The sequence below is a fragment of the Schistocerca gregaria genome, chromosome 8 (assembly GCF_023897955.1).
Source record: "Schistocerca gregaria isolate iqSchGreg1 chromosome 8, iqSchGreg1.2, whole genome shotgun sequence".
Lineage (NCBI taxonomy): Eukaryota > Metazoa > Arthropoda > Insecta > Orthoptera > Acrididae > Schistocerca > Schistocerca gregaria.
In genome coordinates, this window is record NC_064927.1 from 150,077,846 (window position 1) to 150,094,555 (window position 16,710).

At 43.9% G+C, this 16,710-nt stretch overlaps 1 protein-coding gene across 2 annotated transcripts in view; it reads right to left on the reverse strand.

Annotated features, from left to right (window-relative positions):
• The window catches only part of LOC126284679 (PR domain zinc finger protein 1), a 262,573-nt gene that overhangs the window by 145,331 nt on the left and 100,532 nt on the right, over positions 1 to 16,710 (reverse strand). The gene's annotated exons all lie outside the window — the stretch shown is intronic.

The following is a 16,710-nucleotide window of genomic DNA, read 5'->3' on the forward strand; positions in this document are numbered from 1 at the left end:
ACGTGATGTTTTCCGTGAAGTTAATTAAAATACAATTATTGTGACACTTACACAGGAGAGGAAAAGTAATCACTGTCTTATCCGCTCAGTTAAGAAAAATTACGTAATTAGGCGCTACAGCAAAACTTAATCTGTTATTACCTCTGAAACTACGGTAAATAAGAAAATAATGTAACCCGTATTCATGTATATTTTTGACACTTTGTCTCTTTCCAGATCGTTGTAGAGGAGGAATGTATATTACTCAAACTATGCGTTTCTCCCAGAAAACGAAATGTTTATGTCATTTCTCGGCAATTATTATATGTTAAATTTATTTATTACGTCAATGAAAAAAATATTGCTTCAAAACAACAACGTACGTCTGTCGTCGATGTTGACAATTAATTACTTCGTTAGCAATTTTTTTAGTTGTTCAGTATTCTGTTCTGAAGCTATGTAGAACATTTGGGATTAATTCATTTCAGAATGTCGCTGATGACTCGGTCCGTTACACAGATTCTATAAGTGAAAGTGACGCCACATTCACTAAGCCGACCTCAAGCGAAGAAAAAATGTTTCATTACATTTTACGCGTAATAAATGGACAGAAACAGAAATCCTGCCTGTATGCATTCTCCTACGACGTATTGTAAATCCGAAATGGAACTTAAGTTTGCACCTGCTGCGCATATTGGTCCCACTGACCTGCTTGTTCGGAAGTAGGTCACAAGCGCTGTAAACTTGAGAGAACAATTTCACTGTCCTGCGGGACGATTTCGATTTCGGAGAGCCAGGAAGTTGGTAGGGCGTTGTTATTCACGGAGGGAAATGGTCGAAATTCGAGGATTGTGGTATGGAAACCAGTCACAGCTAATTAGGGGGATTTAAATTATTATGTTATATGTATGGGAAGCACGTAGTATTGTAATGTAGATTTCAGGACTTGATATTTTGTGGAAATATTTTAAGAGGGCAGGATACATGGTTTCACTCCATAAGTAGGCCTCAGAGGAGGGGACGGTCAGTTAGCCGCTTATTTGTTGTGGTGCCCAAAATGGTGATCGATGTCGTGAGCTTCCACGTGTGTCATTTCCGTGAACTACGTGATTTTTCTCGGTGTTTCGAGAGCGAGAGTGGAGGCTGGAGCGATGGGGAGGTGGTTCGTCGGTTTCCCCTTCCCCTGCAGCGTTGTGGTTTCCGCTCACCTGTTGTCGCAGGGCGGCGCGTGGAAGGCGGGTTTGAGCAATTCTGCGGTCCTGTGCGGCCGCTCTCCGACACGGTGCGTAGACACGTCGCACACGCACCACGGGAAGCCGACCGCCACGGCAGAGAGACAAGGTGAGGCGATCCGGGGCGGTGTAGGCGAGGCGAGGCGGCCGCCGGCGCAGGCCGATCCTGACCTGTCTCAACTCGGAGGGCTGTGCGCGGGTCCCCGCGCCGCCGGCGGGATGCACACCGCCCCCGCCGCCCCCCGCCACCCCCGATGCCCCCGCCGCGCCAGCCCCCGCAACGCGGACCGACGCCGGCGCCGCGACGCCCCGCTCTGCGCGTGCGCCAGCGCCGGCCGTGATACCAGCGCCCCTGGCGGCCAGCGCCGGCGACGCAACTCTACGCAGCGCGCGCGAGACAGACGACCATTTCCGCTTTGCGCTTGCTTCCGGTCAGGTGTGTGTGTGCGTGTGTGTGTGTGTGTGTGTGTGTGTGTGTGTGTGTTACTTTCTTCTTTGTGTCTGTATACCCAGGCTTACGATAGTTCGTATGTCGACAGCTGTTACTGTGTCTATATGAGGAAAAGGGCTGATACTTTCAGCTGTATTTATCTTCATCATGTCCTTCCAAGAATTAGGTGTTGTAATCACTTGTTCCGGTCTCTACTGTCCATCCATCCATCTCCTATGACGTCTACCTCGTTCTCTTTTCCATTCGGCTGATAATACATTATCTTTCCTGCAATCTATTTTCTATCATCCTATCAACATGATCCTTCCATTTCATTCTGTTCTCTTCTATCTTGTCGTTAGCTGAAAAGATTTTTAAATCTGAAATTATTTCGTTCCTTATTTTACCCATTTTATTACAGGCTCTTACATATTTCAGGAAAATCGTCTCTGCTGCTTGTATTCGTGATTTTCCTTTTTTTGTTGCTGTCCGTAATTCGAAACCATTTACAAAAACAGCTAGAGCCATAAATTTATAGAATTTCATTAGTATTTCTTTTTTTCGTTTTTCTTTCCAAAATTCTCCCAATTGTTCTGCAGGTAGCTTGATATTTATTAACCACCTTCTCAATGTCCTTGTCATCCAGGATGAGATTTTCACTCTGCAGCGGAGTATGCGCTGACATGAAACTTCCTGGTAGATTAAAACTGTGTGCCGGACCGAGACTCGAACTCGGGACCTTTGGCTTTCGCGGGCAAATGCTCTACCAACAGAGCTACCCAAGCACAACTCACGCCCCGTCCTCAGAGCTTTACTTCTGCCAGTACCTCGTCTCCTACCTTCCAAACTTTACAGAAGCTCTCCTGTGACCCATGCGGAAGTAGCACTCCTGAAAGAAAGGATATTGCGGAAACATGGCGTAGAACAGCCTGGGGGATGTTTCTTGAATGAGATTTTCACTCTGCAGCGGAGTGTGCGCTTAGATGAAACTTCCTGGCTCTACCTTGGTAGAGCACTTGCCCGCGAAAGGCAAAGGTCCCGAGTTCGAGTCTCGGTCCGGCAAACAGTTTTCATCTGTCAGAAACTTTCATGTCCTTGTCACATTTAAAACTAATATCACATCCTAGATAACTGAAGTGAGATACTCGTTCTAAAACTTTCTCATTGCTTATTATTTTCGATCTTACTGGATTCTTTCCTTTGAAAGCCTTTATCTTTGTATTATTGTATTTACAGGTCTCATTTTACTTGCAGTCAGTTTCCAGCAGCCTCACGCCCTACTATAATACCAAGCGGTCAAGTGAATACTAGGTAATCATCGTTATACATCTCATAAGGCATACAAAAGAATTGCTGTCTGGCTGGCTGGCGTAATGCCGCCGTTCACAACACAGCAGGAAAGAAGTTGCAGCATAGCGAACATAGATTCTTTGTTCCCCCTGTCATATGTACTAAGGCGATTACTCTGTATTGACCTGGTAACGTAGAAGGGCCTGAAGATGGTGAACTGGAACTCCGACTGCAAATAGAATAAGACCTACAAATACACGTACTACATAAACATTTCCTACTTTGGGGAGACGCATGGGCTCTGAGAAGTTCTCGGCGAGTGGAAGCGAAGACGGTTGCTGCGACACTTCGCAGAAAGTCGAGGTATCCCAATAACACCTTCATTATGTACACATGGAAACATAATAGGAAAACACTCCATCGCAGAGAAAAATGACCACCCAAAAACGCAGACAATGCAGCGTCTGTGAACACCTGTACACCAGCAAAACTGACTGAATATTCGAACTACACTTGTGCATCCCAACATCGGGGTGACACAAGGAAGTTGGGAAAAAAAATCAACTTCTAATGAGCGACCCATTTTGCAATTAAGTTGAAACGTTGAAAGAGCGCGGCCGCTGCAGCCTGCCCAGGAGATAGTTTCGTTGTCCAAAAATAACGTCAACTTTCCCATTACCAGTAATGCTAGTAGCCTTGCATCAACTGTCGCACCTGTCAGCATTGTCTGCCAGTAGCCCTCATTTCCGTGCGTTTTTTTTTTCCACGATATGCCACAGCACTCATTTCGCTCTGCCATAAACCTCCACACTTCAAGCGTTTCCATGTACCATAGGCCAGATGGGACCATTTTAACGGGTGATCGCACCCAGATTTGTGGACAATATCGCAGGCAGCAAATTAATCCTTTTGCAGGGTCGACAGTAAAACTTTTTGTGAAGCTCACTATTCAAGAGCGGATTTATGATCCAAATTTCGCCGGCCGCGGTGGCCGAGCGGCTCTAGGCACTTCAGTCCGGAACCGCGCGACTGCTACGGTCGCAGGCTCGAATCCTGCCTCTGGCATGGATGAGTGTCATGTGCTTAGGTTAGTTAGGTTTAAGTAGTTCTAAGTTCTAGGGGACTCATGACCTCAGATGTTAAGTGCCATAGTGCTCAGAGCCATTTTAACCATTTTTGAATCCAAATTTCCTCTCATGTTTACCGTGCCACAACAACCTTTGCTGGCTAGTGACATCATAAACAGCACCATACAATAATAGAACCATGAACAGAACCTCTGTTCGGGCTGTGAGAAGCCGAAACCAACAGTTAGCCATGCGACTGTAACTGACTAAATTTCATAGACTATTAGAAAATGATTGTTACGATTCTAAATATGACATTAATCTGAATGTCGACATCTATACCTCATTTTTACATCCCCCAGTCTCAGCTGTAATTTGGTAGCACTCTTCAGTTATTCCGATTTTCCTATTAGCTATACGTCTCTATATACCTGGTGCGATCCACACTTTCCATAGTCTGTTACCCTTGTTCTTATTTTCGTCTGCACCTACAATTTTTCGTCTCTACTAATTCTTCCAATGCAGCGGTAACTATCAAAAAAAGTTACTGCTCACGTCTCTGGAATTACTTTTTCTGCTAATGACAAAACATTCTTTCCTTGCATAACGCTCATTATGCGTTGCCAGAGATACCCTGTTGTAGGACATACAGAGTAAGCTATTCATTGCTCCTCAATAGCAGTTTTTTAAAGAAATGGGGAATAGAAAAACATGAAATGCAAAACAATAACAAAATAACTATAGTCTACTATTTCTCATGCGAGAAATCAGATAGTATGTTGATATTTTTAAAATTATATATAATTTATTTTTCAGTTTCAGTTGCGTGTTTTTGAGTGGGACTAATTCTAATTTTGTTGAATTATCTTCAGACCTATGTAGAATTTGTATTCTAATGTGCACTTCCGACAGAGAATACACGACGTGATGTGTCGTTCCGGTACAGACACGATAGATTGCTTACGCAATTACAGATCCGAATCATCATCAACGGTGACCGAAACTTGTATTATATAAAACGGGGAACTGAGACGGAAAAATAAATGATACATATTTTAAAAAAATACCAGAATCCATATTAAAAAGCAAACGCGAGTTTAGAGAATTTCTGTAAAATTTTAAGTTTGCTGCTCTATGGGAGAGGAAAGTAACGGAAAGAATGGAGTATGACTGCACTGTGTTATATGGCCACAGCCGAAAAGAGAAGCAATGTACTCGTCCCAATTTCTTAAATAAGTACTTCAAACGCACTCCTAGTTTGCAGAGACGGCAATAAAGTAAACAAACTTTCTTGGTGATTATCTTAACCCAACATTTGAAAGTTCTCTTCATAATTACAGATCAATGTGTACGTACATTATTGTTGCACAGCTTCAATTACTGCAACTTAACTAGACCACAATGTTTAGGATCCCTGACAGTCTGTTTCGTAAACATCACAACTGAAAAATGCGTCGTTCACCGTATTTCGAAAACACAGGTTCGCACCACACACACATAAGTTCTTGCGTCGATCTAAATGCAAATCTACTAGTAGATTCCGCTGGGGAAGAGAGTGAAAGATCACATCTGATACGTGAGTAGATGGCAAGAGTACGTTAGGGCAGGACATATGCAGGCGAAAGAGAAACCAGATGCTCGCGAGAAGGAAAGAGAAGCACTATCATCTCTTTGTAGGTAGAAAACGCCCGCAGAGGCAGCAGCTGAAAATCCAATGTCGTGAGAGCTGTAGAATTGCTCCGAGATCTCTCGGAAGGGCAGAACACTGCAGGAAATAGGAGGCCGATTTCCATGTCTTGGGTGAACTGTTGCTATGCAAAAGTGGCTGCTTCTTGATTTCAACGCAGTACGTTGTGGTGATTATTTACTCTACAAATATATACATCCGTACAGAGTGGTGCACAAGTGTGATTCGGTTTTATTTCTCTGCGACTGATACGCAGAATCCGCAGTTAATAATGCAGGTGAAAACTGAGCGAAATGGTGGCATCCGTCACAGAAATCCGGCTGGACGTACAAGCATAGACAGGAATTCTAAATACTTTGAGGCTATGCCATATGATTGGTGACATAGTGAATATTATATCAGAAAGAATTAACTGGGAATTTCACCGAGAGTATGACACAGAATCCCTTAAAAACATTTCTTGTGCATATTACGTTATCTCTACGGAAATGAGTACACTGGCCATAACTGGTTTAGGGAAACCATGCAAAACTTAAATTTAAATGTCCGTGTAAGGATTAGAAGCCAGTTTCTTAGCGATAGGAATCGTTCACTCGGTAACTTTTTGCGAAACATTTCACTGCAGTTTACTACATAAGCTATGTGTAATATATTTTTATATCTTCTTTTCAGTTAAAATGTTAAACAAAGAAAAGTGCAGACAGTTAACACATTCAACAACACAACTGGAAGTTTCGTTTTACGATAGACTTTAAATTCTTACTTAAAAAGATCTCTGTATATCCTTCCGAATAAGGAAAAAATAACATATCAAATACGTTTAACATATTGATGAATGGACAAAAGAATATTTTTCAGTATTAATGATTTTTAAGACCATGTCCAAAGAAGAGGCAGAGATCATTGGATGCTGCTGATACTTTTATACGTGGATATTCGGAGCTGTATGTAGTCTCAAATCTCAATGTGTGCACACGTTAACACAGAGTGCAGCTGGGTAAATTTTCAGCGATTTTCAAACAGGTTTCTTAGGCAGAGGATTCTTGTCGAGATACTTCAGAAAAAGCTTCAAAGTGCACATGAGACGGCAACGAACATTTTTTAAAGCTAGACAGTCGATAAATAAATCGTCATGTTTTTATGTTTACAATGTGTTTTTAAACCACAATCCATTAGAAAGAGATCAGTAGAATAGAGAAATTAAACAGTACAAAAGCTCATCATTTGGAATTATAAATACAAACAAAAATAAATCTTAAGTTTTTTTAATTACAAGGTTATTTGGGTCTTTGGCAGTTCTGGTCTGTAGCTCAGATGCATTGCTCCTAGGAAGTCAACTTTGCTGAAATATTTTTAGTCCTGTGCGACTTCGTCGTGTGCTTCCCTCGAGGGTACTCAATTTGAGGTTCACACGTTCATTGTTTATAAACTTAACCACAGAATTAGGAATGATGATGGAGCAAAGCCTCTGAAACGCGTGGTATGTAAATTAGAATTTAGTAACTGGTTGCGTTATACTTTTATTTATATTTTGGGCAGACAATGATACAGCTTACCAAACACGTATATACGTAAACTCATTATTTTGTTCTCAGTCTCAACGACTGTTTTGATTCTCGAAGTTTTCCTACATTGATTTATTTTAGCTGAGTCACAGTTTAGCATGACAAACTTTATATTCGTCGAACGCCACGTCCTGCATAACAGACTTTTACTATGGATAAAGTCAACGCTGACGTCAGAGGGAAAAGCCTCGTAAAACTTGAGCGAAGGATGTCTCGTAACGCGGGGCTGCCTGCAGCGTAGGGGCAGGTCAGTTCTGTGGTGTGCGGGTTGCAGCGAAACAGAGTGTAGGGCCGGGACTGGCGGCTGCTGCAGACGACGCCTATCAGACGGTCAATGACCTCGGCAGGCAGACGCCGCCCCCGCCGCCCCCCGCTGGCGTCGAGCCTCCCCTTCTGCCCCCGCACCCCACACACAACCCAGCCGGCGCGTGGCGTGCGGCTGCGGACGAATCTAAAGGCTGGCTGTAGCACTGCTACAGGGACAGGAATAAAGGGGGAGTGTGGGAGGGAGGAGAAACAGAGAGAGAGAGAGAGAGAGAGAGAGAGAGAGAGAGAGAGGAGAGGAGACAGCACGCACTCACAAGGCGGCGTGGCATTGGACTACTTCGCGGACGAAGTTGTTTACTGACTGTCACTCACTTTGTGACTCTCATTTCGTTCTCTTTCTAACAAATATTTCTGTTCGAATATTTTTCTTTCTTTGTAATTCGCCTTCTTTCGGCTAATTTAAGGCTGTTCTCTGCTCTTTCCTGCACGGTGCCTATCTCGTTATCTTTACCTTACTTATTCCAAAGTCTCCGACAGTAAGTCGTGCTACGTGTACACATTTTCGTCAACTGTTATATTTCTTATTTTAAACTATGTTTCCCTTGTGTTAAAATTTTTCCTCTGGCTCCTTTATTTCGTTCATCTGTTTGAGATTCTTTTGCTTCCTTTGTGTAATTCAAACTTATTCCCTTATGTTAGCACAATTATTCTTGTACCAAAGAAACTGTGCTACAGTAGTTTTTTCTGCAATAAGATTTTATATCAGATTCCTCGGCCAAAAATTTATTAAAAGACAATTCCATTTTTCTCTTTGGATACATTACGATCATAGTAATTTATTTGCACACTATCTGCAAATTCTGGAGATGTGGCGTTTACCACTGCTTAGTCACATCCTCTTCAGTGACAGTGTCAAATATTCCATTTCCAATATTCCACGAGCTTTATGTACGCCAGTAGTGTTATTCAAATAGTTGCCGAGTATGGAACGCTGTTCTTGTTGGGGTATACTGTGTCAACAGTTATAAATGTAAATGACACACATATATTGTGTAAACGGAGATAGGGTAACATTTTAAAATCATGGAGATGTGTGTAAGCACTTGAAAATAGCACTTCGTCAGCATCAGCTGGTCGTGTGAAAAAAGCAATCATTGTGGAAATGGAAGGGTCTTGTAATAATTAGTGCTACTTCTGCACCAGGTAAGCCTCTTATTAAAATGTTAAAACGTAAATAAGCTTTCTGAGTGGTGAAATTCCCTCTTTAGTGCTAATGTGTTTTATTAACGTACTGTTAATCTAATGTTTGCTACTCATCAGAACTCGTCGTACAAAAGAAATCGTCTCTACAGTTCCTTTTTCTCATTCCACTAAGACTGCAGTTATCTGTGTATATTTGGATTGCCGAGAATTCCTCTGACACCTTTGGTTCTGTCCGTAACTTGCATCTGATTACACACCAATCCGTTTCAGCCAGTTCGTTGACTGTTACCACTGTTACCAAGACAGTACTTGTTTATTTTCTGGTTACTGGCTTTTGTTCCACGTAATAAATATTTGGAAATTTTAAGTAGTCAGTTGCAATGGGAGAAAAGAATTAAGAGACTAATCTAAGGTATGGATCTGCAAATACATATCGAAATCTTGTTGAAACTTTCATACTCTTGGAAGAAAACGTAGCAAACTACGAGGTGTTTGAAAATGTCTACACAGGCGCTTCAAATGAGTGATTTCGTAGGCGATCGTGTAGTGTTTAACCCTCATTAGTCGAGTATCTACCTGAAATAATTCATTTGCGACAATACACACAAAAGACTTTTTTTTAATACTGTCCCGACGAGACGGTTGCACCCATATCGCCATTTCTAACTATATAGATCAGTGTAGGTACATGTTGAACGAAGGGAAGTATTGATGAGTGAACGTTGTTGCAGCTAGGATTCCTGGTGAAAGTGAAAATTTAAGTCACAAGCCCTTCTCAGGTTTGCTGTCATATTTCCGAGTTATCCGTCGCAGCTGTAAATGGTTATGATGATGATCGATATGAAAGCGAGAGTGAGGGGGGGGGGGAGAGAGAGAGAGAGAGAGAGAGAGAGAGAGAGAGAGAGAGAGAGAGAGAGAGAGGGAGGGAAGGAGGGGGGGCAAGGGAGGGGGTGGTGTACTGTTACCACACTCACACCTTCTTTCCTTCCTTTGCAGCTCATTGGGCACTGGGTAAAACTCCACACGAGCCACGCCATTTGCTAATGAGTAATTCGTAGCGTCTGTCCGCGAATGCCATAGGACGACATTTACCGGCTAGCGCAGCAGGAGTGTGCCATAGCTTTTCCCCCCTCTCTCTCTCGCACTCTGTCCGCATTTTTTCCCCACATTAGTACTTTTCCACGTAGCGCTAACAGTCTTTCGTGACCGCTGCTTCCATTAGCTTCTTTTGCCGCTGGTCATTCACCTCCAGTGAGGTAAACAGGGTTCCCCCCCCCCCCCCCCCTGCACCCTCCCCCCCCCCCCCACACACACACACTCAAGTTGACAAACAGCTTAATTACGTCTTACCAAGTTAGTAAATATTTTCGTACTGAAACGGTCCTAACGACCTTTTTTGAGGCAGTAGTATTAGGGTATGAACTTTTAAGGCAGCTACGTATCACAAATATGATTATAAATTACGTTCAGTTGATTCTGTTGATTGTAGGCGTGTGCACTGGAATCGTCATGTGAACTGAAAATATCAGTTGTTTCTTGTCACTCACGTTATCGTAGTCGTGTTTCTGTTAACTCGACTTTCAAATCTGTTCACGCGAGGAAATGTCTGTAATCCATTTCACCGCTTAATTTGCTCCCTGTTCTTGCTATCGCATCGTCCCTTTGTCCGTTCTAACCATATCATAGCGATATGTTACATGAAATATTCCCCACATTCTAATATCAATCTGGAACAGAATGAAACTGCTGAGGATCGACGCGTCTCGTTTTCTCCCCTGTTTTGAACCAGTATGCTATACCGTGAAATATTCCGGGTACCATCTTGTGGTGTGTACGTGAAGTACTGTTTAACATCCACCAATTCCATTCGAGATGGAGCCTGGAAACAGCCACTGCTGGAAAGTTCCTCTCGTCTCATTATACCGGCATGGTCATTAGCCCTTCATAAGATTTAGTTATTTTAATTAAGTCATCGTGGAACGTAAGTTCTCGGAAATTTCACAACAATCCTAAGCGAGATAAGTAATATATTTCCTATTGCGGTTACCCGCGGGGTTTGTTGAGCATTACACCAACGAAATAAGTGGCGTCTCACGTAACACGTCTGTAAGTATGCTCTGTACCGTTAATCCACACAGAAGAACAGTTTGAGGTCTGATTGGTCGAAAGTGAGGAGAAGAGGGTGGTGCGTGTAAGGCTTGCGGAGGGGGGAGGGGCAGGGGAACGAGAGTTTAGTGTAGATCACTCTAGCTCAGGGTCCTCGCAATATACAGTAAGGTGACGTCTTCCCGGTTGATATTTATGCCTTTGTTTCGCTTTGTTTCTCTGCTGAGGTAGAGATTTGATGGAATACTGGCGATGGTGTAATCAAACTGTGGGTTTTTTGTTGCCCATTTTCTACCGTAACATTTTTTATATTGAGAATTGGATGCCAATCTTTGAGTGAGGCATTTATCTCTCGTTTTACAAACATTTTCTGGCAAAGCAAAATCCTTGTTGTACACCTTCGTTGCCCGCGAACTCGTCCCCTGTGTACCAAGTAGCAGTTACTTTCTAATGTCGCTATATTTTCGCTCTCGATGCAACTTTGGCATGTCCTAACCCACGACAGCTCGCAGACGCAGCAGGCACAAGCAAATACACACGGCGGGAAACACGGCGCGGCATCGTGAGGCACGCCCGCGCTATGACGCACTACGCATGTGCGTAGCGGCTGTAGCACCCTTCAGAGCCACCGTGGCACCAGAGATCGATAGTGCGTACCCTCTGCGTGTGGAGGCGGGGGCTACCTCCCCTCCCTCCACTACTGCAGGGTGACAAGTGAATGCTCTGAAAGGGCTGTCACCCGAGAGGGAAAGCGCTGCGTTCGCTGTTCGTGACCGCCACACTGCCGAGTCGATATTACTCAGCGCACACGCGCCATTCGCTTAATTTCATTACCTACTGCTCGTTATGAACTGAGGGTATCACCATACCGATGGCACACGAACGGCGCTAAAGTTTTCCGTGGCAGTTGGTGTACCTAAGGGCGCTGTGGCATGTCCTGTATTGTTTACTATGGGATTCTACATAACGCTGATCATTCTTACTTGTATACAAAAATGAAAACACTAGCTGTATACAGCTTACTGTCAGGAAGTTTCTTATTATCAACTTTTTTTTTAAGTTGCCGCAATGACGCGATTCAGTCCTCGATAATGAAGCGCTACTGCCGCAATCATTTCAATAAATGCGGCGATCCAGCTAGGTAGCCACAGGATTCGCACTCTGGGGGTATGAGTTCGAATCTCCGTTTGGTCATACAAATTTAGTGCAATGACTGGAAGCTGAAATAAGTAAAACTGTTTTATATGATTTATTTGGAACATTACGTTCGTGAAAAGCCTCTAGAAGGAAGCAAGTATTGGAGTTTAATACAATGTCGATGTCATCAGAGATGATCCACCAACTCGAAACTGACAAGCGTCAGGAAGGTAACTGTCTGTTGCCTATTCAGTGGAATGACCCCAGTTTTTGTGTAGTGTGAAGCTGTATATCCCTATAAAACAAATCCATTTCACTACACAATGCACAGCGATGTTCTGAATTCACTGCACGCTCAGTTTTACAACAAGGAGAATTATCACAAATTCTGCTTCGGAAACAATTCTGCCACACCATACCAGTTTATATTTGTCATTCTAAAGCTACATTCTCGTTGCCAGAACCACCAACACCTCCTACCTAGAGAATCGAATGCTACCATCTGAACACTTGTGTCAGTTTTGTGTAAACCCCCCAGGTATCGAGACCAATATAAGGTCTACAGCTGGCATAGACGTAGTAAGCTTGTCTTGCAATGCGGGTAGCACTCGTTTTTGCCACCAGGATAGTAAGAGGCCCGTGAAATAGGGGGGGGGGGGGGGGACCAGTCCAGTTAAATACCCAGAAACGACGGCAGTCAGGTTGCATCATTGCTGCTTATGAAACCTTGTAGCTCCCATTACAATTATTTTTACTTGGGATTCGGGTCTTATTAGACAGTTTACTTTAGCGCCCCCACACTTTCATAGAAAGTTCAAGATAAGGGCTTGGCTGCAGTCCCACAGGACACTCGTTTGGCAATTGTTATGCTCAGTGGTATGGAAAGACATAAAACTTATCTCGACGCTATCTGTATCTGCATTTACCCAGTCCGTCCAGAACGTTCCTAGGCTGATTTTGTTCTTGGCGTACAAGCGATAAGTGCAGTAACTACGGTGGCTGTTTGAACTAACAGCTATGAACAACAGTGCGAGAAAGCAGTATAAAGCAGTGACTCGTCGGTCGTACAGAGAGAGAGAGAGAGAGAGAGAGAGAGAGAGAGAGAGAGAGAGAGAGAGAGAGAGAGAGAGAGAGAGAAATAACGTCTCTAAATGTTCAAGACATTCTCCACAATGTTTTGAAGAAGAGAAAAGCGCGTGCTAAGTTTTTCCTCCACACACTGTGACACCCGGAAAAAGAAAAACGACGATGATATGTGAACGCATGCCGCGGCTTGATGGAAATGATATATGCGGACAATTCTCTTCTGAAAAAAGAAAATCATCACGGATGACAAGACTTAGTGTCTTCAATACGAAACTATCACAGAACTACGTACTGAAGAATGGGTTTATAATGCCTTTCCAAGTCTGAAGAAAGTACGCATGGGAAACGCTAGTTAAACAACGTCACAAAGAAGGAGTTTTCTTATAGTTTCACATGTTCTTTGCGTTCAACTCAAGTGGAGGACGCTGTATAGAGCACCCGAAGCATTAAAACCGCCATCTTAACAGTCTCGAAACATTATGGACGGACGGTGTACATGATTACTCTGCAGTTCACAGTTTAGTGTTTGGCAGACGATTTCTTGACTGTTGCACTCTCAAATAGCACTTGGGAAAAAAACAACACCTGAGTCTTCCCGCGCGAGCACTGATTTCTCTTATTCTATCACGATGGCCATTTATCCCTGTGTAGCTGGGTGTCATCAAAATATTTTGACATTCGGAGGAGAAAGCTGATGGTTGAAATTTCGTGAAAAGATATCGCCGCAACCAAAAAACGCTTTTGTTTCAATGATATTCACCTGAAATCTCTGGTAACTACCGTTACATTCTCTTCCTTATTTCACGATAATACAAAACGAGTAGCCCTCCTTCAAACTTTTTTGATCTCCTCTGTCTGTTCTGTCAGACGAGGATTCGATTCTGCAAACCAGTACTCCAGAAGAGGACGGTGAAGCGTGTGGTAGGCAATCCCTTTGGTACATTTGTTGCACCTTACAAATGTTTTGCCAGCAAAATTCAGTCCTCACTTCACGTCCCTCACGACATTTTCTATGTGAAGGTTTCCAATTAAGTTGTTCGTAAGTGTAATCGCTATATGTTTACTTGAGACCGTCAATAGCGCACGGTCCTTCATGTTGAGAGAGGGCCTGATACTCGGAGTGTTGGGGTAGGTCTTCGTGGCCACGTGGGCCGCCCCCCTCCGCACGCCCTCCTACCCCCACCACTACCTGCGACTCCTCACCCCTTCCGGTCGGCCGCCAGCGGGTCGATTTTGGCGGGCTGTAGCGACCGCGCCACTGAACCCAACCTGCTGTGCTGTGGCGTACTGTCTGGTCCTCCGCGCTGGCGCCTGTCTCCCAATGCAGCTGACGCATCGAGTCAGACGTCGCTGTTTTCGAGGCTCTAGGGGGTTTCGGATAAACACCCGCCAAACCTAATGTTAAGTTTCACTTCCACGCCACATCCGTAATAGTGGACCGGGGGGTGGATCGTTTGATAACGCCACGGTCGACTGCTATCCCAATACTTCCTCGACATCTGCTTTAGTCTCGAAAATCTTGTTGTAGACGGGATATTTAAGTGTGTGAAAGGGTATTTACTTTTTGTGTGCGCATTCCACCACAGCTGCAATGTTAATTTTAGTTTAGAGCATGGCTCACTTTCAAGTGGTACCTGATATTAAAGTCTCTTTTCTCTATGTTTTAAGGCTACTCTCACGAACTACTATGTCCGCCCCCAGTAGCTGAGTGGTCAGCGCGACAGAATGTCAATCTTAAGGGCTTGGGTTCGATTCCCGGCTGGGTCGGAGATTTTCTCCTCTCAGGGACTGGATGTTGTGTTGTCCTAATCATCATCATTTCATCCCCATCGACGCGCAAGCCGCCGAAGTGGCGTCAAATCGAAAGACTTGCACCAGGCGAACGGTCTACCCGACGGGAGGCCCTAATCACACGACATTTTTACGAACTACTGTAGGGATTTTGATGCGGTTTTCACTAATACACTGGTTAACAAGCAAGGTTTGTGTATATAGATCATTACTGCACTGCTAGAGAAGTCGTTTGGCCATAGATATTTACTGATACCCACGAGAAGCCAGGCTATGTTGCTAAAATATACATGTGAGGCGTATCAGTGCAGATATTGTAAAATTTTGTGATCATTGGTACCTTAATATGTACCCACTTCAGTGTGTTAGCTGTTTTTCTTTTCTGCGAAACAGTTCTCCCGCAAACACGTCACATAATTTATTACTGGATTTCTTCTCGGCCATTCCTGTTTCGCTAAGTAGACTCCGCTTTTCTATATAGACCAACCGTTTTGCGTCCTTGTGTCTACACTTCAACGCGTGATCTACGGCACAGGGGAAAATAAGCGTTGCCACATGTACTTGGAGATAATACCCAACCTAAAAACATACGCCTAATAGCTATAATTTTTAGTCTCGAATCTTATTAAATACTTACGTAACGTTGTTCAGTACACTGTCCTCACCGAGCGAGGTGGCGCAATGGTTCAAAAATGTTCAAATGTGTGTGAAATCTTATGGGACTTAACTGCTAAGGTCATCAGTCCCTAAGCTTACACAATACTTAACCAAAATTATCCTAATTACAAACAGACACGCCCATGCCCGAGGGAGGACTCGAACCTCCGCCGGAGCTGAACAGAAGATAAGTAGTAAGGAAAGGAAAGGAAAGGTGTGTGTGTGTGGGGGGGGGGGGGGGGGGTGTTTGGAGAGAGAAAGATACTAAAGTTTTACCAGTGCTAAGAGACTCTAGCGTCTCTCAAACACTGGTGTATATCCTGCCCGATGAAAGAGCTTCCGGTAACAGGAATAGAGCCCTGTAAACAGCCCCTAAGTAAGAGTACTGTCAACCGCCCACGACGCCAGTTTCAATCTTCCTTGCAGCGTCGCGTGCTAGCGCGATATTCTGCTGTGCCACGGGAAACTATCCCAGAGCGAACAGCCGCAGTACACGGAGCGGTCATACCGCCCTCTTCAGACAAACAGCACTGTCCTCGGGCAACGTCACTGCTACGAAAACTTACTACCGTGGCGCGGCGAAACATGCCAGCAAAACGAGATTCATTGACTTCTCTAATGTCGGCAAAAGTGCCGCGACACATACATACACTCGGAGCTCACACAGACTCTCAAAAAATGCCTCCTAACTGAACATATTAGGATACATTTCTAAACCGTGTATTACGCTGCCTTGACGAGCACTCTAAGGCGGAAAACCAACCAGCAAGCTGCCTTATTCTTTTCTTGCAACAGGAAACTGATTTCTCGAACAAATGTTTCTCTCTCAAGTTTATTTCAGTCAACGCTCAAATTATTGTTTAGTGGTTATACTGGTTTCGACTGAGCAGCCCATAAATAAGCTATGCGTCTGCAATCCAGTGCGGCTCCTGCTACTCGATATTATGCAGCACACACGCACTATCCAAACATGTAATTTGAGTACCTCTTGTTTGCTATTAATAGAGGATCTCACCGCAATAACGGGGACAAGGGGGAAATGGGATGTTACTCAGGGCACTGTGGTAATGCAATGTTATTCACTCCGTGGTTCAACATCAAGGCAGATGTGAACTGCGCCAGATCAAAGCTTGCCCTTAGTGTACCGAAGAGTACTCATATCGTTCGTATAGCCACACAAAAACAATAAAGTGACATACATACGACAAACTTT